We start from the raw sequence: 26486 nt of genomic DNA, 5'->3' as shown, positions 1-26486 counted from the left end.
GCGGGTTCTTCACGTAGTCACTCACGTGACTCCGAAGTAAAATGGTTAGGTAGATTGCGTGCTTGAAAATGTGTGAAGAAAAGAAGAAAAAAAAGTCCTCACAGAAAAGGGGGGCCTAAAGAAAAGAAAAAGAAAATAAGTAAGGAATCTAAAAAAGGTAAGGTTAAGCAAGAAGGAAAGGGAATGCGCCTAATTCTTGACGATTCACACCCATCACCTAGTTCTAAAATAATTATTTTCCAGGGTTGTGTTGCACCATATTACACTGGTAACAAATCAATGAAAGGTGACCATATTCTTAAGAATTGCTCTTGTTATCCTGCTGTACTGTGGTTTAATCAATCATTTACAATACTCTGACGTTGTGATTTTGCTTTAAACTACTGCTGAGCAGACTTTTTATCACCCTTTTTAATAATGGTTTGACTGTTTCAACATTAACCTTGATTGTTCTTCTGTAAGACTCTCACAAAATGCACATGGTTATTGCTGCAGTGCTCTCGTGAATTTGTACCACAAAGCCTATGTGATCATGAGTGAGATGAACAAGATTGGGGAGATATGACTTGTTACATTTTGGATCTTTCTCAACTTGGAACCTTTGGAGGCAACTGCTTCTAACATTTTCATTACCAATTCTTTCAAAATATGGTATGTAAATATCTGCATTTTATAACCAGTGATGTTATTTTCCATTCAACAGACAGAGCACAATTAAGCTGGGAAGATTAATTTATTTTAAATGTCTGCATGTGGCTAACAATCTAGGCAAATAAATACATGTGTATTGAATTAGGATCCCAACACTGAGGTATTTTAATATAGCTAAATATTCTTACATAAACATCTCCAGGGAATGGAAACCATGTTTAGTCTTTGTTTCTTACTGGATGCAGGGTTGTTGTGGGATGAATCATTCAAGTACTGACAGGATGCAATGGGTGCAGTTATTGTCAATCCATAACTATGTCAACGGAACAGAAATTACAATAATATCACACTATATAGCAGACTATTCCAGTTAGCTTTTTCACCTTAATCTCCATATGGCATTAATGTTTTTTTTTAATTGCTGCAATATCAATAATATAATAACCTAATGCCACCTCTGGCACTTTGTAAATGTTGTGCCCAGTTTATTGTACTGACCAATGAGTTGGAATGAAAATTGGAAAACTGCTGCCACTGTTCAGCTGAGCCATCTTACTTGTAGTTAATAATGGCAAAAATACTGGAAATACTCCCATAAATACTCCCTCAGCATAGCAACTTCAGTTCAGAAATGTGCAGGAAAGATTCACTGGGTTATTACTGAGGCTTGCGAGGTTGAATTAAAGGGATAGGCTGGGACAATTGTTCTTTGGTCCATGGGAGGCTGGGGGGTGAACTCATTGAAGTGTACAAGATCATGAGGGGCATGCATGAAGTGAATGCTCACGGTATTTTCCCCAGATGCATACGCTAGAATTTAGAAGATTGAGGGGGGATCTTATAGAAACTTACAAAATTCTTAAGGGGTTGGACAGGCTAGATGCAGAAAGATTATTCCCGATGTTGGGGAAGTCCAGAACAAGGGGTCACAGTTTAAGGATAAGAGGGAAGTCCTTTAGGACCGAGATGAGAAAATCATTTTTTACACAGAGAGTGGTGAATCTGTGGAATTATCTGCCACAGAAGGTAGTTGAGGCCAGTTTGTTGGCTATATTTAAGAGGGAGTTAGATGTGGCCCTTGTGGCTAAAGGGGTATGGAGAGAAGGCAGGTATGGGATACTGAATTGGATGATCATATTAAATGGCGGTGCAGGCTCGAAGGGCTGAATGGCCTACTCCTGCACCAACTTTCTATGTTTCTATACTATACTTTGAAAGTGTTGCTCTTGAGATCTTTCTTACATATCTCCCCTCTCACCCAAAGCCTATGCCCTCTGGTTTTAGAATCCTCCACTCTGGGAAATGGGTCTGTGAGCATTCACTTCATGTAATTGAAGGGATGGTTGATTGCTGGCTCCAGCCGAGGCAGAGTTCCAGAGGGCCGGCTGCAGGGGGCAAATTCGACCCCGCCGGTTGGCCGCGGAAGTCCCGATGAGATAGAGATCAGTTACCTCACCCAGCCTAGGTGCCAGATCTTCGGGGAGACTTCCAGGTGGGAATATCAAGTGCGCTCTAGTAATTTTGTTTGGATTAAACGAGGTGCCAGACCACCAGTTGCTGAAAAATCAGTGGTGGTCCTGTATTTATTGTTTTTTTACTCTGAGCTTCATGGAAACTCAATGTTATTGCATCCTGACGTAACAAACAATAATCTAATTGAAGGTTGTCATGTACTAAATTGGAAGATGTGGCGTTCTCCAAGCTTACGTTGAGATTTGTGGGAGCATTTCGAGGCCAAAGGCAGAGAGGTTAGAGTGAAGGTAGGATGGAGAATTAAACTGACGGGCAACTGGAAACTATAGTGTGAATGTGGTAAAAGGATGCATTTGGTCTATAAGCTCTGTCACCCAATTCCCAACTCGAAATGTCAACTATCCATCTTCTCCAGATATGCTGCGTGAAGCCCAGTTACTTCAGCACTTTGTTTCCTTTTTTTTTTAAACCAGCATCTGCAGTTCCTTGTGTTTACTACCCAATTGCATGTTTTTTCTGCAATTTTGAGGAGACCACATTTACAGCACTGAATGTAGTTCACAGACATCCATGGTTATCTTAATTATACTTCCTCCCATTCCCCTGCTGTGTGGATTCCGTTTCATTTTCTCCGTTCCTCTGTTTCTTTATGTTAGTTTAGTTTATTATTGTCATGTGTACCTAGTTACGGTGAAATGCTCCATTGTATTTGCTCTGAAGAAGAAATATAGTGTATTTCAAGAATCACTAGAGTCAGGAGTGGTTCCAGACGATTGGAGAATTGCCAATATTACCCCGCTGTACAAGAAGGGAGCAAAGCAGAATAGTGGGAACTATAGGCCGGTTAGTCTGACTTCAGTGGTTGGCAAGATTTTAGAGTCCATTATAAAGGATGAGGTTGGCATGGACTCAGCGGGCCGAAGGGCCTGCTTCTGCGCTAAATCTCTTAACTAAAAAAAATAATATGAAATTATGCTTATGAACCTATGAACAAAGGAGCTGGAAGCTGAAACACTAACTGCTTCTCTTTCAGAAGCACCCTGACCTGCTGAAAGTTTATTGTATTTTCTGCTTTATTTCAGATTTCCGGAATCAAGAGCATCTTTCATTGTAATAAGTAAGGAATGCTCACACGCAAACAAATTGCTCCATTTATTTGTGTAAGAAGGAACTGCAGATGTTGGATTAAACCGAAGATAGGCACAAAAGCTGGAGTAACTCAGCGGGACAGGCAGCATCTCTGGAGAGAAGGAATGGGTGATGTTTCGGGTCGAGAACCTTCTTCAGAATGATTCCATGTAATTACTTTATAGTTCTTAGCTCTGGAAATATTTCCTGTTACATGTTACTTTGTTATTAAACATTTTTTTTCTTACTTTAGGCTATGTTTTATAAATGCTGTAACACCTTTGAATGATGGGTTAGTTTGCCAACAAGTTGTAAATTTGGCAAATGTGGGCCAATTCAACATTACGTGTAAATCACTTTCCTCCATAACCTGTTAAAATTGATATATTTTGCAAACAAACAAATAAAAACATAAATTCTAACTGTGATAGTATTTATGCTGCTTTGGGACAAATGAGGAACAAACCCTTAAACATGTTAAAATGTCCCATAGGCAGTGAAATACTTTTGACCTGCATTTGTTGACTGTTGATCTAATTTTAATTCAAAGAGGCGCCAGATATACATTTTTTAGTTTATTCATTGAAGCAACAATGTTGAACAAGTCCAAGAAGTCAAAGGGGAGTTCAGCATTCGGCCATGAGCACAATAATGCTGTAGTGGTAACTGTTTTCATTGCTTCAAGAGACATAATCATACAGTATGGAAACTGCCCCTTCGGCCCAACATGCCCACACCAACCAACATGTCGCATCTACACTTGCACCACTTGCCTACGTTTGGCCCATATCCCTCTAAACCAGTCCTATCCATTTACCTGTCTAATTACTTCTTAAACGTTGCGATAGTCCCTGCCTCAACTACCTCCGCAGGCAGCTTGTTCCATACACCCACCACCCTTTGTGTGAAAAGGTTACCCCTCAGATTCCTATAAAATCTTTCTCCCTTCACCTTAAACCCATGTTCTCTGCGATTTCCCCCCTGCTCTGGACAAGAGACTGTGCGTCTACCCAATCTATTCCTTTCATGATTTTATACACCTCAATAAGATCACCCCTCATCCTCTTGCACTACAGGGAATAGAGTTCCAGCCTGCTCACATTTTAAGTGAATTTTTTTGATAACCCTGTTACAACTGAAATAAGCATAGGGAAGCAAATCAAATGATTATATAGACAAAGTGCTGGAGTAACTCAGCGGGTCTGGCAGCATCTCCAGAGAAGGGTTGCGACCCAAAACATCATCTATCCATGTTCTACAGAGGTGCTACCTGACCCGTTGAGTTACTCCAGCGCTTTGTGACTTTTTTTGTAAACCAGCATCTGTAGTGTCTCCATATAGCCAGCAGTCAGGAGCTAGCTGGAACTTCCCGATCACCATTAACCAACATTGTATTTTTTTTGTCAAGCACTGACTTTAGTTTGGGTTGTTAAGAACGTATATGATCCCAGGTTTGCTGAGTGCCACCATTTAAAAACTAATAATGATAAAAAGCATAAAATGCTGAAAATATTCAGCAGGTGTTTCGAGAAATAAACGAAGTATTTTAAGTTAATGCCTGAACTGGGACAAGCGAAAAATCAAATCTAATTTAAGTTGCAGAGGAGAGGGGTGGGGTGAAAGAGTACAGAAAACATAGGGAAAGTCTATGACTGCGTGGAGACCAAAAGAGCTGTCAAAGACTAGTCCCACCCTGGTCATTCCTCTTCTCCCTGCTCCTATTCAGCAGAAGGTACAGATGCTTGAATGCACACACTGCCAGGCTCAGGAACAGCTTCTTCCACATTATTATGAGGTTTCTGAACAGTCCTTCCATGAGCCAGGTTTCTATCCAATTCACTTCTACCCCATTGGGGATATTGAACTTTTTGTATGGAACTGAGTTGAGTAGGAGCAAAGAGGTCCTTCTGCAGTTGTAGGTTTACAAGGTTAATTCCTGGGATGGCGGGACTGTCAAATGCTGAGAGAATAGAGCGGCTGGGCTTACATACGCTGGAATTTAGAAGGATGAGAGGGTATCTTATTGAAACATATAAGATTATTAAGGGTTTGTACACGCAAGAGGCAGGAAACATGTTCCCGATGTTGGGGGAGTCCAGAACCAGGGGCCACAATTTAAGAATAAGGGTTATGCCATTTAGAACAGAGATGAGGAAACACTTTTACACACAGAGAGTTGTGAGTCTGTGGAATTCTCTGCCTCAGAGGGCAGTGGAGGCCGGTTCTCTGGATACTTTCAAGAGAGAGCTAGGTAGGACTCTTAAAGATAGCAGAGTCAGGGGATATGGGGAGAAAGCAGGAACGGGGTACTGATTGGGGATGATCACATTGAATGGCGGTGCTGCCTCGAAGGGCCAATTGGCCTACTCCTGCACCTATTGTCTATTGTCTATAACTGATGTGCTACAATGTCGAGAACTATATTCTGCACTCTGCATCTTCTTAGGAAACTATAGGAAGTGACCCATTGAATGTAGATGTTGTGGTGGTGGGAGGTGAAGGCAGGGGGAACCCTAACCTTGCTGTGGGTGGGAGAAGAGGGGCTGAGAGCAAATGCGTGGGAGCAGAAGAGGCACAATTCTGTCACCCAGAGTGTTAGGAGAACTGCAATTAAGCGACAAGGAAGATCGCCCAAATGCACTATTCTAGCTTTGATAGCAGAAGAGATGCTGGGGAAATAAGGGGAATGTAATGGAATACTTATGGGAAGTAGTGCGTGACTTAGCAATGATAAACTACAAGTGGATGTGAACGTTTGGAACGTGATGGCTGTTGGTCACTATATCAAGGGATATAACGTTTATTTGCTTTTCAAACTCTTGATATTTAATGGATCCTCTAGGGATTGAGATCACATCATCTATCTGTGCAGACCCTATAGTTCTCATTCTTCCCACGGCGATATTTTTCCAATCAAGCACGCAATTTGTATTGTGGATGGATGATAGCATGTGTAATGATATTGTTGGCTAGAAATATGGAGATAGGGAAGATTAGGACATGGATGAATATCAAAGCTGATTTTGTGACAGAACCATAAAGCTGGAACTTAATGTGGGAAAATGCAGTTCGGAAGACAAATTGAATGTTCACCTTCATTGCAAATGAAATATTGTTAAAAATAGGGAAAAACACAGTGCTGTTGGAATACAACAGGTTGGGCAGCAAGCAATAATTTAATTGTCCTATCTGGGACACACAGAAACATAGAAACATAGAAAATAGGTGCAGGAGTAGGCCATTCAGCCCTTCGAGCCTGCACCACCATTCAATATGATCATGGCTGATTATCCAACTCAGTATGCTGTACCTGCCTTCTCTCCATACCTCCTAATCCCTTTAGCTACAAGGGCCACATCTAACTCCCTCTTAAATATAGCCAATGAACTGGCCTCAACTACCTTCTGTGGCAGAGAGTTCCAGAGATTCACCACTCTCTGTGTGAAAAATGTTTTTCTCATCTCTGTCCTACAAGATTTCTCCTTTATCCTCAAACTGTGACCCCTTGTCCTGGACTTCCCCAACATCGGGAACAATCTTCCTGCATCTGGCCAGTCCAACCCCATGACAATAAACTCTCTTGACTTGACTCTGTGAAGGGAATGGACAGATGATATTTTGGGTCAAGACCCTTCTTCGGACTGATTGTTCGAAGGGTTCTGAAAGTTGGAAAGAGAGGTGAGGGTGGGACAAAGCCTGGCAGGTGCTAGATGGATACAGGTGGGGGTGGGTGATGGGCAGATGAGTGGAACAAGTGAAAAATGTTAAAGATTTTTATTTATTTATTAGTTTTTTAAATTTTTATTTATTAGAAGCTGTGTACAAAAATATAAGCGGCGGCAAATGACATAATACAGTTATTGTACAGCTTCAATTTAATTTTTAGCTAAAGTTAAGAGAAAAGAAGAGAGAAAAAGGAAGAGAGAGAAAAGGTGGATGTGCAAGAATAGAACCCCGAGACCTCCAAAGTGGTGTAGCCAAAGAGTAAGTAAAAGAAATAAGAAAGACGTAGAGAAATGAAAAGACAAAAACAGAAAGAAAAACAAAAGGTGATGATATACCTGACTTGTATCCCTCCCCACCCACCTCACCCAACCCGTAATTAGATTAAACTCCAAAGTTGTGTTGCACCACACTATCCTTGTAATAAATCAATGAATGGTGTCCATGTCTTCGAAATATGCTCTGTTTTTTCTGCTAAGACAAGTCTAATATTTTCAAGATGTAGCGTCTCAGACATGTTTGTAATCCACATTTTAAGAGTAGGGGCAGATGTTTGTTTCCAAAATTTGAGTATTAGTTTTTTCGCCGTTATCAGACCATAATTGAGGAGACGTGTTTGAAACATTGATAGCTCAGAGCAGGCTTCTGACATTCCTAGAATAATCAGTTCCGTGTCGGGGTCCAATTTCGTTTTTAATCTTTTTGAGAGAATTTCAAAAATTTCTCTCCAAACGTTGTGTAATTTTATGCAAGATGCGAAGGAATGTGTTATAATTGCTTCTTGAAGGAGACATTTGTCACAAATAGGAGATACATCTGGAAAGATCTTATTCAGTTTAGACTTTGAATAGTAGAGCCTATGCAGTATTTTAAATTAAATTAACGTATGTCTAATGTTGATTGAACAATTGCGTATATATAAAAGGTTTTCTTCCAATCTGTCTTTTAGAATTTTTAGGCCTAGTTCCTCTTCCCAGTCTCTTCTAATTGCTTCTGATGATGGGATTTCTATATTTAGAAGGGTATTATACAAATATGATGTTAAGTTGTTTGACTGAATTTCTATTCATACATTTGTCTAGTATATCTGGCAGCAAAGTTTGGTAGTCTTGGGTATATGTTTTCAGATAGTCTTGAATTTGAAGATATCTGAAATATTGATTACCTTTCAGGTGATATTTCGACTGTAATTCCTGAAATGAGAGAAGAGTTCCCATCTCGTAGAGATCTCCAAGTTTTTTGATTCCTAGTCTTTCCTAAATGCTAAAGATGAAAAGGAAACCAAAAGGGTGTGAGATGAGAAGAATGTAGGAGTAAAAAGCCAAGAGGAAGGGATGTAGATGGAAGGGGACTGGAGGTGGGGAAAGATTAGGAATAAAAGAGAAATGATGGACTAGGGAATGAGAGATCATGGTGCAAAGAAGGACAAAGGAGCAGTGGGGAGTGGGGGGTGGCAGTGGGAATAATGGATCAGCCCTGGAGTGGGGTGCCACACAAAAAGGGGGGGGGGGGGGGGGGGGGGGGGGGGGGGGTGCGTCAATTACTTGACATTGGAGAATTCAATGTTTATACCATTTGGATGCAAAGCAACTGAAGCAGAATAATATGTCCTGCTCCTGAATTTTGGCCACACTCTGGCAATGGAGAAGGCCAAGGATAGAAATGTTAGTATAGCAAGGCGAGTTAAAATGATTAGCAACTGTTTAAAAGTATGGAAGACCAGCTGTAATTATACAATTGGTGAGAATGCAACAGTTTGAGTCTCCTCATCTACAGAGGGCTGTATTGGCATTATTCAGAGATGTTTGGTGTATTAACTGGTGGGATTAAAGATATGTCTTATCAGAAAACATTGAGTAGTGTTAAGAAATGCTCATTGGATTTTAAAGAGTGGTGATCTTCTTGTGAGATATAAAATTCTGAGTGGGCTTGGTAGGAAGGAAGCTGAGATGATTCCCCTCACCCGGGAATCCAGAATGAATGGGCAGAATTTCAGAACCAGACATTAGCTGCTTTACATAGGGAGGGGAGGAATCTTTTCTCTCAAAGAGTTGTGTTTCCTGGGACTTCTTGGCCTCAAACGCTGAGTTGGCTGCATTAAGGGCCTGTCCCACCAGCATGCGATTGCTGTTCTGTTCAAGAATGTGATAATTAGATTTTCAAATGAGGGTCAAAGAATATGATGACATGCAGGAAAGTGGGGCATAGGTCATGATGGGTTCAGTCGTGATCATATTGAATGTCAGAACTGGTAATTTGACCCACTGTTGACTGCCACGGTGTACTGCTCCTTGCTGTTTTGTCTGTGTTTGTTCGTTTGTGTCGTCTGTGAAAATCCCACAACGATCACTCTCATTAACATCAGATATACGGTACCACCAAACATTGTTCAGCATTTCTATTTCATTCTTCACATGTTTAAATTATAATGTTTTATTCTTAATTGTTTACTGTATATCGTGTTGTTACTTGCGGGCAAAGCATCAAGGCAAATTCCTAGTATGAATACAGTACATACTTGGCTAATAAAATGTATTCAATTCAATTCAATTCAATTCAATTCATATTCTTTTCTTTCTCCAATAACGGTTGCATCCAGATTTGGGGTATGATAAGAGGTTATTTCTTGGAATACGACATAGCCGGGAGAGGGTAACCAGATGGGGAAGTGTGGGGGATGGGACTCAACTTAAAGGTCTTCGGGAACCTGAGGGGTAACGTTTTCACACAGCGGGTGGTGGGTAATGGAATAAGCTGCTGGAGGAGGTATATAGTTGAGGCAGGTAGTATTGCAATGTTTAAGAAACACGGATAGGACAGGTATAGAGGGATATGGGCCAAAACAGGCAGGTGGGTCTAGTGTAGAAGGGACATGTTGGTCGGTGTGGGAAAATGGTCCGAAGGGCCTGTTTCCCCAATGTATACCTTTATGACTCTCGAACAGTCACCGCAATGAACAGCAATACATGAAGCATCTGCAATCCACTGATATCTTCCACATCACGTTGGCAAAAGTGCAGTCACTCAGTGGGAAGCATGCCATCAGTGGCTGCTAAGGCCACTAACTACCTCTTTGGTGACCTTCGGACTACCCTTGATCAGACTTTGCTGGCTTTACCTTACACTAAACATTATTCCCTTATCATGTATCCATACACTGTAAATGGATTGATTGTAATCATGTATTGTCTTTCTGCTGACTGGTTAGCACGCAATAAAACATCTTTTCACTGCACCCCACTGCACTCCTGATAGCTGTTACGATGCCTTTACCTCCCTGCAGGATACTATTCAATCTGTGCAAATGCTGACTAAAGGGCCTGTCCCACTTACAAATTAAAAATTTGGTTCGCAAATTACGCAACCTCGTGGTCGCTTGAGGCGTACGGGCACCGTATGGCCGCGCTGGGCCGGTCTCACTTAGAAGTGCCGAGTTGTGCGGGGCTGGCCCTGACATCGCGCGCGGCTCTGAAAATCTGACAGTGTCCGGAATCTTCGCGCGCCAAAGTGCAGGTGCATTGCGGTCGTACGCAGCGTCTTAACGGCATACGCCTAGCGCGTGGCGTTGCACGATGACGTCACCGCACGGCATGGCGTTACGTGATGACGTCACCGCCCGATGCCGTGCGACGCCCAAAATCAGTCGACCCGCCTCCTGCCTAGCTGATTGGTAAGTATGACACAAATGACATCACGCGCAAACTTAGCGCGTACTTAGCATGTACCTAGCGCGAACTTCGCGTGAACTCCGCTTCCGTTTGGTCGCGCCAAACACATGAAATCGCATGCAAGTGGGACAGGCCCTTAAGTTCCTGATTTCTTGATTCCAATGTGAATCCCTGCACATGAAATGTAACACATAGAGAATGAATGAGCTGCTGCCCCGTGCAGTTTAACAAAATAGTTCATTCGCATCTTTAAGGTGTAATGGTTTGCTGCCTGGTGTGTGCAGGAGAAGCTCTGTAGTATTAACAGACCAGATCTAAAACATTATTGTGGTCTGCTGCACTTCAAGCAATCTTACAATTAGGAGGTTCAGCTCTTGCCAGCAATTACATGGGGAGCAGCTGCATACCCACGAGTGAGGGAGCAGGCACTTCATGGAACTCCTGCCAGGCAGGGTGTATCCAAATGCACTACCAATAGCTCCAACTGCAGATTGCTGCGGTGTAATGATACATCACACAGAGAGTGGTGAATCTCTGGAACGCTCTGCCACAGAAGGTAGTTGAGGCCAGTTCATTGGCTATATTTAAGAGGGAGTTAGATGTGGCCCTTGTGGCTAAAGGGATCAGGGGGTATGGAGAGAAGGCAGGTACAGGATACTGAGTTGGATGATCAGCCATGATCATATTGAATGGCGGTGCAGGCTCGAAGGGCCGAATGGCCTACTCCTGTACCTATTTTCTATGTTTCTATGTTTCTAGTAGATAGAGCTCTCATGGCTGCCAACTACCAAAACACGGGTGGCTTTGGGTTGAGCCATCAGGGAAGCTGAGACATTGTCAAAAGTGACATACAGTAAAGATTGAGTCTGAAAGTGTGCAATGGAGTTGTCCACCTCTTCCATCATTGATAGAATGGTTTCAAGGCTGTGCAGGATTGGTGCTGGGCTCCACCATGCTCCCTGCTTTTGCATTCTGGCTGCCTAGTATGCTAAGCATTAATTGTGAATATTCTGCAACCTTTCTTTTAAGCTTGTTCATTGAAAGTCCTAATCTGTGTCCGAGAACATAGAACATTAGAGCACTGGAACAGACTCTTCAGCCCACAATGTCTGCCGACCACTATGCCGAGATAATCTAATCTTATCTGCCTACATGTGATCCATATTTCTTGCATATCCATGTGCCTGTCTAAATACCTCTTAAACACCTCGATCGTGTCTATCTCCACCACCACCCTTGGCAGCATGTTCCAGGCATCCACCACCTTCCATGTACAAAACCTGTCCTACACATCTCCTTTAAACCTTGCCCCTCTCACCTTAAAGTTATGTCCTGTGCTCTTTGGCATGTGCACCCTGAGGCAGCTGCAGCAGAATTGAAGTGTTTTTTTACCTATCCTATCCTTTCATCCTCCCATTTGCCATCTGAAGAGAAGGGGCTGTCAGTTAGATGGGGGAGTTTGTGCAACTATGAGACAAATACTTACACCATCTACGACTCTTAAATCAGTAGCGAGTGCAGGTGGAAAAGTTTAGTTCAGCTTAGTTTAGAGATGCAGCATTTTTGGCCCAGTGAGTCCATGCTGATTATTGGTCACCCCTTCATACTAGTTCTATGTTATCCCACTTTCTCATCAACTCCCCTGCACCCTAGGGGCAAATTACAGAGATCAAGTTACTTACAAACCCACACATTTTTGGGATATGGTAGGAAATTGGCGCCTCCAGAGAAAACTCACGTGGTCACAGGGAAACGTGCGAACTCCACACAGACAGCAGCCGAGGTCAGGATCGAACCAGGTTCTCTGGTGCTGTGAGGCACCACTGTGCCACTCTAGGTAGTGGGATGTAGAACAGTAAGATTAAACGAGAACTTACCAGTTTGAAGTTTGATCCTTATTTTATGAGGAGGAACGTTGAGGGACTACGTGAAGAACCCGCTTACGACGCATGCGTGTCATTCTTCAAAGCAGCGGTGTGGAATCACAGATAACTATAATGACTAAACATAGTAAGATTAGACAACAGATACCAGTTCAGACTATGATCAAGGGTGGGAGCGGAGGGCACGTAGTCCCTCAACGTTCCTCCTCATAAAATAAGGATCAAACTTCAAACTGGTAAGTTCTCGTTTAATCTTACTATTTTACTTCGGAGTCACGTGAGTGACTACGTGAAGATTTTAAAGCTCTGTGATTTCATGCCGTGGAACGAGTCCATGCATCACATCTGCCTTGATTCTTGGGGAGAGTAGAGTTAACAACATTAGACATCAATACGATATTGAAATCCAACAGTAAAATTATGAACACCAATTATTGCCCCTATTTATGGGTCTATTATATTACAGAACTTAAATTTGTTTCTGTAAATGTTTCAGGTTCAATGACTGGTTTGTTATAAAGTTGTTGGAAAATTCCTCCGTTGGCCATCCTGCTGTCTTGAGGATTTGGTCCATTGGTACGTCCAACTTCATAGCTGCTAATGTAGCTGCAGCCCTGGTGGAGTGAGATTTGAAATGCTAGTTCCCACTCCAGCCTATTTAGGACTTGTTTTAGCCATCCAGAGATGGTCTGGACTGTCACTGTTTTAAATGGCTGTTAGTAGCTGATTAAAGTGACATTCCTCCCCTCTGATGATCTTAGTATACTTCAAGTATGATAGTAAGTGTGTTACAATAGACACGACCATCTGTAGGGTAGGCCCTGAATTCTGTTTTTTAGGCCTGCTGACCCCTGTCTGTTCTGTATGACTATTACACTGATGTAAACCTTAAATTCCAGATGAATTAATCATGTTGTCCAACCTTATTTTCTGTGGTGACTGGACCCTTGTGGCGTGACCAGGACCATCAGCATGACTGTTTTCATAGTCAGTTTCCGTAGGAACAGAGCTGTAGCTGGAGACCAGTTTCTTAACATGGTCAGTACAATGCTCACATCCCATATTTGGGAGTACCTGGTTCTTGGGGACTAATTTTAAAAATGCCCCTCATGAGTTTGTTTACCAGGGTTTGTCCCAACAGAATGCCGCTCTGTACCTTCGACAGGTATATTGACAGAGCACCTCTGGCGCAGTTGATGGCACTATGACTGAGCCTCTCATCGTAATGGAGGCTTGCCAGGAATTCCAGAACAGACGGGATGTTCATAGATCTGTGGGTGATGATTATAGTTGTGACAGTACTTCCCATTACTAGATGATACCAAGTATTGATGTTTAGGTGGACAGTCTGTGACCCGCTGAAATAATTCCGCATTTGGTCCGTCAGTCCCAGGTGTAGAAGAGGTGCTTTCAACTCTAAATAAATAGGTTAATATATAATAGTGACGGGTAACTCCCCTTGTTGCGGGAAGACCCAGTACAGGTCTATGATGGATGGTGATGTATGGTTGTGACCCATGTTGATATCACCAGTACCCCTGGTTGCGTAGGGCAATCAGGTATATCAAGATTCGAGACGTGAAGTCTATAGTTTCTTCCTAAATAACCGACTGATGAAGCAAAGGGAGGGATGCATAAATGATCCCCCAATCAGCGAAGATACATCTGAATCACTGCCCCAGGTTCTGGCTCCCAAGAACATAATTTGATAACTGGTAAGAGCATGGATGTGAATAGGTCGTTATCTGGTGTTCCATACCAGCTGTTCCAGCAATACATATTTTATCCAACATCCATACAGAGTTTTTAGACTTAGCGTGACCTGTTGTCTGCCACTAAATTCAGTTTCCCTGGTAGTTGGAAGCTGATATCCAATCTCTATCTGGATACGCTATTAATCCAGATTAATAGAGACAGTGACTCTAAGACTATTGCCTGCATCTTAGTGTGGAGGTACCCGGTGAACTCACCGCGGCGGATGCCAGCCCGTGTCCATTGTGTGCTGCTAGTATTACATGTATGGCTGCAGGCAACAACATCTCGTTCAGACCGAAAGGTCTGATTGATAAGAAGGATTCAATTCAATTCAATTCACAAATAGTGTTGGCCAGATAGTCACATGGTGTCGATATGTTTCTACCCATATGGTTGACATATGCTACTCTGGTGGTGTTGTCAATTTGTAGATTAACATACTGGTGTTATAACCCAAAACAATTTGACTTAAAGCCATGACTAGCTCTCACTTCCCCAGGTATATATGCCCAACGTTAGTAGTGATGCCTCCTGAGCATTCCATCTCCCCCACAGCTGGAGGTGGAATTAGTAGCATCCCAATCCAAGGCCCATCAGTATGTGGTTCCATAGACGGGTAATTGTGTTTGGTTGTTTCATAAGTCTGTCAGAATGATCCCCACATAATTTCTTGAGTGACGCGTGTTGCGCTCTGTACTATGATTATGTAAAGGTCCGATATCATGTGGCTGTCACACAGCCCCTAATGCCAATTATTCTACTACCAGTCTGATGGCTGGTTTAGTTCCCTGGAAGCCTCCATAAAGGCTGTACCCTTTCTTACGGCAAAGTACTGCCATGTGAAGTGTGTTAACGGTGGACCGCAGACGATCTGTTGAGTTAAATACATCTGTGGGCACCTTCAATGAGTCCTATATAGCAAACGTATTTTAATACCATGCTTGCCATGTAGTACCCTAGGATCAATCCCTTAGTTGCACCAAAGGTTCCCATCTGTAATGAATATAAAGTACGAAGTATTCAAATTAGTCAATCTAAGATGAAGTGGCAACCACCTCTAAATTATGATAAGGATATTTAGGACACGAATTCCTGTGATTCGTGTGGATGTCCTCCATAACTCCTATAATATATGGGCACTGTAGTTCAGTGTGCGCTTTAGTTGTTTCTTTCCCTGTGAGCATGAACATTCAGTTCGGTACATGCTGAACTGGAGGATAATGGAATGAAGAATTCTAAGGTATTCCCCTGTACTTCTGAATTTTAAGTGTCGGTAGAATAATTCTATGCATAGATAGATCTGTTATCCCCCACCAACCTCCCTGGTTCCTATTAGTAGGTTAGTTACTATTTCGGCATCCTCCGTGGTCGTTGAGGTGCTGGTGTCTGATGAGGGTAGCACATTTCTCAGGAAGTAGTTTTTAAGACGTTCCTTAATGTGTCCCAAAGTTCCATGTGAGGATCTTTCCCTGTTAAGATAGGATGCCTCCAAATTTTTAATATAGGAGGTTGGGAGGTTCCAGGTTATCATCTGTTAGGACTTAGAACATTCTTTCGTTTCAATTCCCTGCCCTACCATGTTTTGGTTGATACTGGGAACATTCAGGTTTTGCAGTTCCCTGATGGTAAGTGTTTTCCCCATAGGATTTCCGCACCCTAAGTGTACTAGGGGTATGTTCTGCTCCCCTGTTCAAGTGGAGCCCAAACTTGACCCCCTATACTCCCCTCTGATGAGGGAGAACACTGTGCAGCCCTACAAGAGGTACTGCTGTAGGACTTACTAGCTGCCCCTCTGTGACTAGTCTCCATCTCATGGAGCTGCCACTTACCTGCTCCAACAGCCGCTCCAGCTGGTCCCGATGCTCTCGGGCACCCAACCGGCTCCAATGCACATGATCACTGGCCATCGCGGCTGCTCCTGAAGCCGTTACTCCTGAGGCTGCTCCTGCTGCAGTTCCTGCAGCCACTCCATCCGGCTCCAATGCTCACGGGCAATGGCCGTCACGGCTGCTCCTGAAGCTGCTCCTGTTCCAGCTCCTGCAGCCAGCCCAGGATTGAGTCTCGGTGTTCCCCTCTGATGAGTGAGAAACTCTGTGCCGCCCCACAAGGAGTACTGCTGTGGGACTTATTAGTTGCCCACTGTGGCTTTGCCACTTTGGAGTATTTCCACTCTGCAGCCCCACAAGGGGTACTGCTCCTGCAGCCGGTCCAACCGGCTCCAATGCTCTCGGGCACTGGCCGCTCCCGGCTGCTCTTTATCCTGCATGCTGCAGCCGCTCCAACCGACCCCGGTGCTCACGGGCACTGGCCGCTCCCGGCTGCTCTTTATCCTGCATGCTGCAGCCGCTCCAACCGACCCCGGTGCTCACGGGCACCGGCCGTCACGGCTGCTGGTCATGCTGCAGCCGCTCCAACCGGCTCCAATGCTCTCGGGCACTGGCCGCTCCCGCCTGCTCTTTATGCTGCATGCTGCAGCCGCTCCAACCGACCCCGGTGCTCACGGGCACCGGCCGCTCACGGCTGCTGGTCATGCTGCAGCCGCTCCAACCGACCCCGGTGCTCACGGGCACTGGTCGCTCGCGGCTGCTTGCCATCTCCTCCAGCCGCTCAAACCGACCCCCATACACACGGGCACTGGTCGCTCGCGGCTTCTCCTCTCCCGACCGGCCGGGGCCGGCGCGGGAGCGAAGTCGGGAGCGAAATCGGGCACAGCTGTTCCCATTACGGGAGATCAGTGTGCCGTTTGCTGCTGCTGCTGCCGGCTGCCCGCAATTTTGCGGTTCTCCCCCGCCAGCTTTCTCGCTCCTTCCAGCGCCTCGGACCCATGTATAGGTCCGTGGGGCTGTAGTCCGAGTCGTCGGAAATGACTGCTCCAGAAATGCTGCACCGCTGTCGGCGTTCTCCTGGAGCTGAAGTTGGCTCCGGCTCCCGTTTTAAGGGAGATAGCAGGGACCCGGCCGTTGCTGGCTGCCTGCAGTTCTGCAGACTCTCCCCAGCCAGTTCTCATCAGCCTTCTGTAGAAAGAAAAAAGGTAAGTAAAAGAACGACGTTCCCCTACCTTACTGTTGCAGGTTCAACCCCTGCCGTTTGGGAGGAACGTCCTTCCTCCAGCAATGACGAGTTCGAATGCGTGTAGCGTAATGACACGCATGCGTCGTAAGCGGGTTCTTCACGTAGTCACTCACGTGACTCCGAAGTAAAATTAGCCATGAGGACAATGTCACCTCCGTAAAGTTGAGCATTGATGTTGCCCACAGTTTTGTTAATTTTCATTTCATGGCCAGCACAGATGAAATGGTGCTGCAACCTCATATGTCCATCAATAGCTTAGTGCTACACACAAAAAAAGCTGGAGTAACTAGCGGGACAGGCAGCATCTCTGGTGAAAAGGAATGGGTGACGTTTCGGGTTGAGACCCTTCTTCAGACTGAAACATAGAAACATAGAAACATGGAAGATAGGTGCAGGAGTAGGCCATTTGGCCCTTCGAGCCTGCACCGCCATTCAATATGATCATGACTGATCATCCAACTCAGTATCCTGTACCTGCCTTCACTCCATACCCCCTGATCCCTTTAGCCACATCTAACTCCCTCTTAAGTATAGCCAATGAACTGGCGTCAACTACCTTCTGTGGCAGAGATTTCCAGAGATTCACCACTCTCTGTGTGAAAAATATCTTTCTCATCTTGGTCCTAAAAGATTTCCCCCTTATCCTTAAACTGTGACCCCTTGTTCTGGACTTCCCCAACATCGGGAACAATCTTCCTGCATCTAGCCTGCCCAACCTCTTAAGAATTTTGTAAGTTTCTATAAGATCCCCCCTCAATCTTCTAAATTCTAGCGAGTACAAGCCGAGTCTATGCAGTCTTTCTTCATATGAAAGTTCTGACATCCCAGGAATCAGTCTGGTGAACATTCTCTGTACTCCCTCTTTGGCAAGCATGTCTTTCCTCAGATTTGGAGACCAAAACTGTATGCAATACTCCAGGTGTGGTCTCACCAAGATCCTGTACAACTGCAGTAGAACCTCCTTGCTCCTATACTCGACCAGAAGAGTCTTGGCCCGAATCGTCACCCATTCCTTCTCTACAGAGATGCTGCCTGTCCCGCTGAGTTACTCCAGCTTTTTGTGTCTATCTTCGGTTTAAACCAGCATCTGCAGTTCCTTCATACATAATGTTGAAGGGTAATCCTCAGGTGAGATGAAAGTGTGAGGTTGGGGAGTAGGGTTGCAATGTTGCAGATATAACAAGAGGAATCGAATATAGGAGCAAAGTGGTCCTTCTGCAGTTGTACAGAGCCCTAGTGAGACCACACCTGGAGTATTGTGTACAGTTTTGGTCCCCTAATTTGAGGAAAGACATTCTTGCTAGTGAGGGAGTGCAGCATAGGTTTACAAGGTTAATTCCCGGGATGGCGGGACTGTCATATGCTGAGAGAATGGAGCAGCTGGGCTTGTACACTCTGGAGCTTAGAAGGATGAGATGAGATCTCATTGAAACATATAAGATTGTTAAGGGCTTGGACACGCTAGAGGCAAGAAACATGTTCCCGATGTTGGGGGAGTCCAGAACCAGGGGCCACAGTTTAAGAATAAGGAGTAAGCCATTTAGAACGGAGACGAGGAAACTTTTTCTCACAGTGAGTGGTGAGTTTGTGGAATTCTCTGCCTCAGAGGGCGGTGGAGGTGGGTTCTCTGGATGCTTTCAAGAGGGAGCTAGATAGGGCTCTTAAAAATAGCTGAGTCAGGGGATATGGGGAGAAGGCAGGAACGGGGTACTGATTGGGGATGATCAGCCATGATCATATTGAATGGCGGTGCTGGCTCGAAGGGCCGAATGGCCTACTCCTGCACCTATTGTCTATTATTGTCTATATAATTGTTATGGTAAAGTCCTAGTGTGGGGTTCAATGCCATGAGCATCGTGTGAGGCAGCTACTGGAATATAATGTTTGACAATGTTCCTCTTCTTAAGACCTTCCTTGACCAGGTGCTAGCTACTCAACCAATTGGTCTCCCTGCTGATGTATTACAACTATCCCATTCATAGAGTCATAAAGTCATGCAGCATGGAAACAGGCCCTTCGACCAACGTCGACCAACATGCCCCATCTACATTAGTTCCAATTGTGGACATTGGACTTTGTCTATGGAACTGCTGCTCTGTAATGTGCTACAATGCTGAGAACAATATTCTGCACTCTGCATCTTCCTCTTTTCTTTATATATTGCACTTGAGTTTGGCTTGATTATCTTTATGTATGGTATATCGGATCTGTTTGGACAGCATGTAAACAAATCTTTTCACTGTACAGTCTATGTGTATGTTTCACTGTATATGTGACAATATTAAGCCTGGACCTGAAAGACAGTCATTAGCTCTAATGATGCAATTACAATGATTAGGAGGTAACACAAGTTTGATATTCTGCCTTCATTGAACTTGCATGATGATCTCAGCCCCCATTTCCCTGCCCTTCTTAATTTAATCCTGTTAGTTTAGAGACTAATGACATGTCAAATATAATTAATGATAAAATTCTCTTCTACAATCTGTTCAAATAATATTTCAGTTAAGCAGACAGCCAAGTCATTAGTGGAGATAACAATGATGAAATAATATAAAGAAAACATTGTGCTCCATAAAAATTCTTGAACAAATCTAGTTGGGCTAAGATTCATTCTGAACAATCTCCAATTATGATCATACATTTTTTTCCTGAAATGTCAAATCGTTCCCAGCAAAGCCCTGGAATGATCCCAAACCAAAACGCCAAAGGGAGGGGTGACTTTGTCAGGCATTGGTAAAGCAAGACCCACCCGGCCTGCAGCTAGCAGGTCTTGCCCAGATACTGCCAATGCCACTTGCCACCTTCAGTTTAGTTTAGAGATACAGCGCGGTTACAGGCCCTTTGGCCCGCTGATTCCACGCTGACCACTGATCTCCGCATACTAACTCAATTCTACACACACTACGGAAAAATGAACAATTATACCAAGCCAATTAACCTATGAAACCGGAGATCCTGGAGAAAACCCATGCAGGTCATGGGGAGAAGGTACAAACTCTGTACAGACAGCACCCATGGTCAAGATCAAACCCGGGTCCCTGGTGCTGTAAGGCAGCAACTCTACCGCTGTACCAATCTGAGGCTCTGGGGATTCTCACAGTCACATCAATAAGTTCATAAGTTGATACGGTCTATGAAAAGAATTAAGCCATTCGGCTCATCCCGACTACTTCCCCGTTCAATCATGGCCGATCTACCTTTCCCTCTCAACCCTATTCTCCTGCCTTCTCCCCATAACCCGACATCCGTACTAATTAAGGGTAATTATTTGTGTTGGTTACTGGTCCAATGAGCTAATCATCCTCACTGTTCCCTAACTGATGCTGCTGAGCAATTGGACAGACTGAGGTTCTAGCTGATGCAGATTGTGGTCTGAGGCCAAATGTGCAGCAGCATATTCCACCCCTATAGGTACTATTCCAAAAAGTTGTACAGTGCCTTTCAGAGTTAATTCCACTCAGAGTTTGGTATTTAAAAGGCTTAATATGATCATGGCTGATCATCCAACTCAGTATCCTGTACCTGCCTTCACTCCATACCCCCTGATCCCTTTAGCCACATCTAACTCCCTCTTAAGTATAGCCAATGAACTGGCTCAACTACCTTCTGTGGCAGAGAATTCCAGAGATTCACCATTCTCTGTGTGAAAAATATTTTTCTCATCTTGATCCTAAAAGATTTCCCCCTTATCCTTAAACTGTGACCCCTTGTTCTGGACTTCCCCAACATCGGGAACAATCTTCCTGCATCCAGCCTGTCCAACCCCTTAAGAATTGTGTAAGTTTCTATAAGATCCCTCCTCAATCTTCTAAATGCTAGCGAGTACAAGCCGAGTCTATCCAGTCTTTCTTCATATGAAAGTCCTGACATCCCAGGAATCAGTCTGGTGAACCTTCTCTGTACTCTCTCTATGGCAAGAATGTCTTTCCTCAGATTAGGAGACCAAAACTGTACGCAATACTCCAGGTGTGGTCTCACCAAGACCCTGTACAACTGCAGTAGAACCTCCCTGCTCCTATACTAAAATCCTTTTGCTATGAATGCTAACATACCATTCGCTTTCTTCACTGCCTGCTGCACCTGCATGCCTACTTTTAATGACTGGTGTACCATGACACCATTTCAGACTCGGACTCGACCCCAAACGTCACCCATTCCTTTTCTCCAGAGATGCTGTCTGTCCCACTGAGTTATTCCAGCATCAATTGTCTACTAGAGGAACAAACTTTGTTTTGGGTACTTTGCACGAACCAGTGCCCATGATCACTGGACTTGATCTGGATGAGTAAGTACACTGTTCATTAACTCTTAGTGGCCCAATCACCGACTGACATCGGGCTGTCTCCCAATCTATCTCGGAGAATGAAGCACGATTCGTGGTACATTTTGGGGTCACGATGAGGCGTATCCCCACTCTATACAGCGAGATCATTCCTCACTGCATTGCCGGGAACCTGTTGATTAAAATCGATCCAACCACCGCGCACGCTATAACTGAAATGAACAGGCGGACCTTTCTCATCCCTACGGTAATCGATTAGATGTGTTGTATTCTTCGCTCCCGGGTTTCTATCAATTCAAACTTGGACACAATAAATAGCAAAAGTAAACTGTATATAATCATTTATTTCTCCAATCTTTTGGATTAGATTTCGTAGGTGGGTGATTAGTTTACAAACAGAAACATTGCATTTTTATTTGTTTACTAGACCAAGTGCAGACACATTGGGTCTGCTCCCCCAAAGCACCCATCCCCTACCCGTAGCCCTCATTGGAGGCGTGGTCCTCCAACTCAACCCGTTGCTGAAGGTAAGATTCGTGCACTCATCAGCAAAGATCATAGCTCGTGAGCCTCCCCCAGCACTGGAGTTGAAAAAAAACTCCAATTGCAATACCAGTTGACACTCCCCCTCCTGTCCTGCCAGGAGCTATGATGGCAACATTGTTGCAAATGTGCACTTGCTGTGAGATGCCATTGAGCTGAAAAGTTCAGAGTGTTCCTGTCTTGCAACTTTGTATCGAAATGCGTTGGAAGCTGTGAGGAATTATTTTAAAAGGAAAAACCATTTTAAATTCAAAATGTTGTCAGTGTTTTGAACATTTTCATTAATAACTCGAGAAATAAAGCATGACATTTTCAGATATGGTGATTTCGGACGCCAGGAGACAAATCTCTACCAGAATATGTAAATATTTTATCGTTAGTGCGTCGTTTTTTCGAGAAGATGTGATTATACACACACACACACACACACACACACACACACACACACACACACACACACACACACACACACACACACACACACACACACACACACACACACACACACTTACACACACACACACACACACACACACACACACACACACACACACACACACACACACACACACACTTACACACACACACACACACACACACACACACACACACACACACACCACACACACACACACACACACACACACACACACACACACACACACACACACACACATCCAAGATCAGACTTTTAATAGGTACTAGACCAAGTGCAGACCCATTGGGTCTGTTTTCCCAACGGCGCTTTGCAGGGGGGGGGCTGCGGCATCAAACTCACATTAACCACCCCCCAAACACAAAGGTGGGGGGAGGGGGGATGTGAAGAGGGGAGAGAGGGGAGAGGAGGTGGAGGAAATGGGACAGATTTGGGAGGGAAAGGAGAGAGGGGTAGGCGGGAACGAATCGAAAGGCAGAAAGGCAGCCGGACGGATGTCGGACGGATGGGGCGAGAGTTTTATATAATAACTAGACCAAGTGCAGACCCGTTGGGTCTGTTTCCCCAACGGCGTTTGCGGGGGGGGGGGGGGGGGTGAGAAGAGGGGAGGGAGGGGAGAGGAGGAGGAGGAAACGGGATAGATTTGGGAGGGAAAGGAGAGTGGGGTAGGGGGTGAGAGATGGGGAGAGAGATGTGGGGGAGGGCGGATGGGGAAGATGGGGAGGAGGGAGGGAGGGAGAGGGGTGGGGGAGAGAGGGGAAAGAGTGGGGAGGGAGAGTGGAGGGGAAGGGGAGAGAAGTGGAAGAGTGGGGATGGAGGGAAAGGTAGGGGGAGTGATGTACCTGCCTTCTCTCCATACCCCCTGATCACTTTAGCCAACGCAGCCGTTCCCTACCCGTAGCCCCCACTGGGGGGGGGGGGACGGCATCACACACATTAACCACCCCCACACACAGAGTTGGAAAAGTGTATAAAGACCGTTCCCTACCTGTAGCCCCCAGGGGAGACGTGGTCGTCGAAGTCGGGTCCCGACCGTCTTAAAATAGCGTATCTTGAAGTCGTCGTAGTCGGGTCCGTCTCGGCAACGCGGGGGGGGGGGTGGTGGCGGGGCGGCATCACTCACACGAAGCATCCCCACACAGAGCCTTAAAAGTGTAATGCCCCAACGCAGCCATTGCCTACCCGTATCCCCCACGGGAGACGTGGTCCTCGAAGTAGAGCCGTTCCCGAAAGACCGTTTTTAAATGGCGTTGCGTGAGGTTGTGCTGCGGGCGCCAGCAGCCGTTATGGTCACTGGCCAGCAGGAGGCGACAAAATTAGTGAGTGGGGGGGGGGGGGGGGGGGGAGAAGGTTTTAATGAAAAAAATGGACATAAACATAACGAAATGTAATGAGGAGTGGATAGCTGGAAGGGAAAGTGAAATGTCTACCGAAATGGCTGCTTGTATGGGTGAGAAGCCTGTTTTTTGGGGGGGGAGAAGGAATTGATTAAAAACGTGTACTTAAACACGATGAAATGTAATGAGGAGCAGATACTTTGAAAGAAAAGTGAAATCTCTACCGAAATGGAAAAGATGTCGGCGATTCTGCTTTCCCCCTTATCATTAAACTTTGACCCCTTGTTCTGGTCTTCCCCAACATCTGGAACAATCTTTCTGCATCTAGCCTGTCCAACCCCTCAAGAATTTTATACGTTTCTATAAGATACCCCCTTAATCTTCTAAAATCTAGCGAGTGGCTAGTCTATCCAGTTTTTCTTCATATGAAAGTTCTGACATCCCAGGAATCAGTCTGGTGAACCTTCTCTGTACTCCCTCTCCATGGCAATGATGTCTTTGAGCATTGGGCATTGTGACATCACACGATGGAACGTTCAGCAGGGGCTGGGGCTGGTGAAGCTTCTGTGGGTGAGAAGCCAGTTTAGTTTTGAAATATTGGGGGGGGGGGGGGGTGGTAAGGATTTGATTAAAAACGTGTACTTAAACACGACGAAATGTAATGAGGAGCGGATACTTAGAATGAAAAGTGAAATCTCTACCGAAATGGAAAAGACGTCGGCGATTCTGCGTCCGGTTTCGGAGTTGCAGGGAATTAAAGGAAGAAATGCGGCCGGAAGCCGTACATGTAAATGGATCCATTCCGATTGGACGTCTGCGAGCGTCGGGCATCGCGATTGGACGTCTGCGAGCATCGGGCATTGTGACATCGCACGGCGGGAACGAATCGAAAGGCAGGAAGGGATCCGGACGCCAGCCGGACGGATGGGGCGAGAGTTTTATATAATAGATAGAAGATAGATAGATATGATGATACTAGTACACGCGAAGTACGAAAGAAAACACGACAATCTCACAATGATAATCATGTCTCCTTTTTGGATAACATCGTTAAATTAGTACAGTTGGGTATTCAAAGTATCCTTATCTAGAGTCTTCGTCAAATTTGAACTCTTTCAAACCTATGCTTGCTCAGTAATCTGCAGTTCACTCTCTTCCAAAAACTAGGTGACAACTTGCTGAAAGTTCACAGTAATCATCATCACTGTCATGGTTTATTATGGTTTATGATAATCATGTGAGGTTATTTGTATTATTGTTTTGACAATTAAAACCTCTTGCACTAACCTTCCTCCTCAGCCATGATCCCAGTGTGCTCCTTGCCTAGCTAGCCTGAAACAAAGTGCATGATTGGTCAATTGGCGTTGACTCAATGTCAAACGTGCTTTGATTGGACAATTACTATTTGGAAAATTGTGTTTTTTCCATATATTAAAAATATGTGCAGGTTTTTTTCTTGATGAGTTTCACGTATGATTTCTATAATATCTTTACGTTATAAATACAGGTAGATATGGGATGTGGGTCACGAAATGAAAAGAAAAAGCACCTCGGCCCATAGTCTAGTAGGCCCCCCTCGGTCATGACTGACCATGGGTGATTGGATGATCAGCCATGATCATATTGAATGGCGGTGCAGGCTCGAAGGGCCGAATGGCCTACTCCTGCACCTATTTTCTATGTTTCTATGTTTCTAGTAGATAGAGCTCTCATGGCTGCCAACTACCAAAACACGGGTGGCTTTGGGTTGAGCCATCAGGGAAGCTGAGATATTGTCAGAAGTGACATACAGTAAAGATTGATGTCATATGGAGGACAGGCTGTTGCCCATGCAGCACGTCCCCCCTCTCCACGTCGCTGATCGATCCAAAGGAACAGCAGGGCCGTTACAGTTTGACACCAGCGACATCGCAGGAGCTGCCAGAGCGAGGTTGTAGACAACGACGAACTGCCTTAGGGGTTCCGACTCCGGATTTTCTTGAGGTTTACTCCTGGAGCCTTTTCCATTACTAGATATGGCCACAAGGCAGTGGAGGTTTTAAATCAGAGTTTTCCCTCTCCTAGATGGACCACCTTCCCAGGTTGACGAACCCCATCTGCCCGAGACTCATGGAGGCGGGAGTGTCTAACTTCCCGTGCAGGTCTATAGCACCTGCCCACTGCCCACGGTCTGTGATAGGGAATAAATGCTGACAATGCTTGCAATCCTGAAAAATGAACTGGGAAAACACAAATTGTTGCAATCTGCTAAATCATAAAAGTCAATGGATTGACATCAGGTTTTCAGCAGTTGGCTACTTCTCGCGCAACTAATCCTCGCCTACTTCACACTTCCCATTCATTTGTGTGGGTTGAATTTCCGCTCTTTTCCCTCTATGCTATTTAATCATCTGATTTCTCATGCGTCATCTTTTTTGACAGTCATATACAACTAGCAGAAGTGTAAAGATCCACCTGTGTTGGCTGTTCATATCTAAATGTAAAAGAGCAAACATGATTGCAATCGCATGAGTTTTTTATTCCCTTCTAACA

Source organism: Amblyraja radiata, chromosome 2 (genome assembly GCF_010909765.2).
Source record: "Amblyraja radiata isolate CabotCenter1 chromosome 2, sAmbRad1.1.pri, whole genome shotgun sequence".
Classification (NCBI taxonomy): Eukaryota; Metazoa; Chordata; class Chondrichthyes; order Rajiformes; family Rajidae; genus Amblyraja; species Amblyraja radiata.
Note: the sequence above shows the minus strand (reverse complement) of the source record.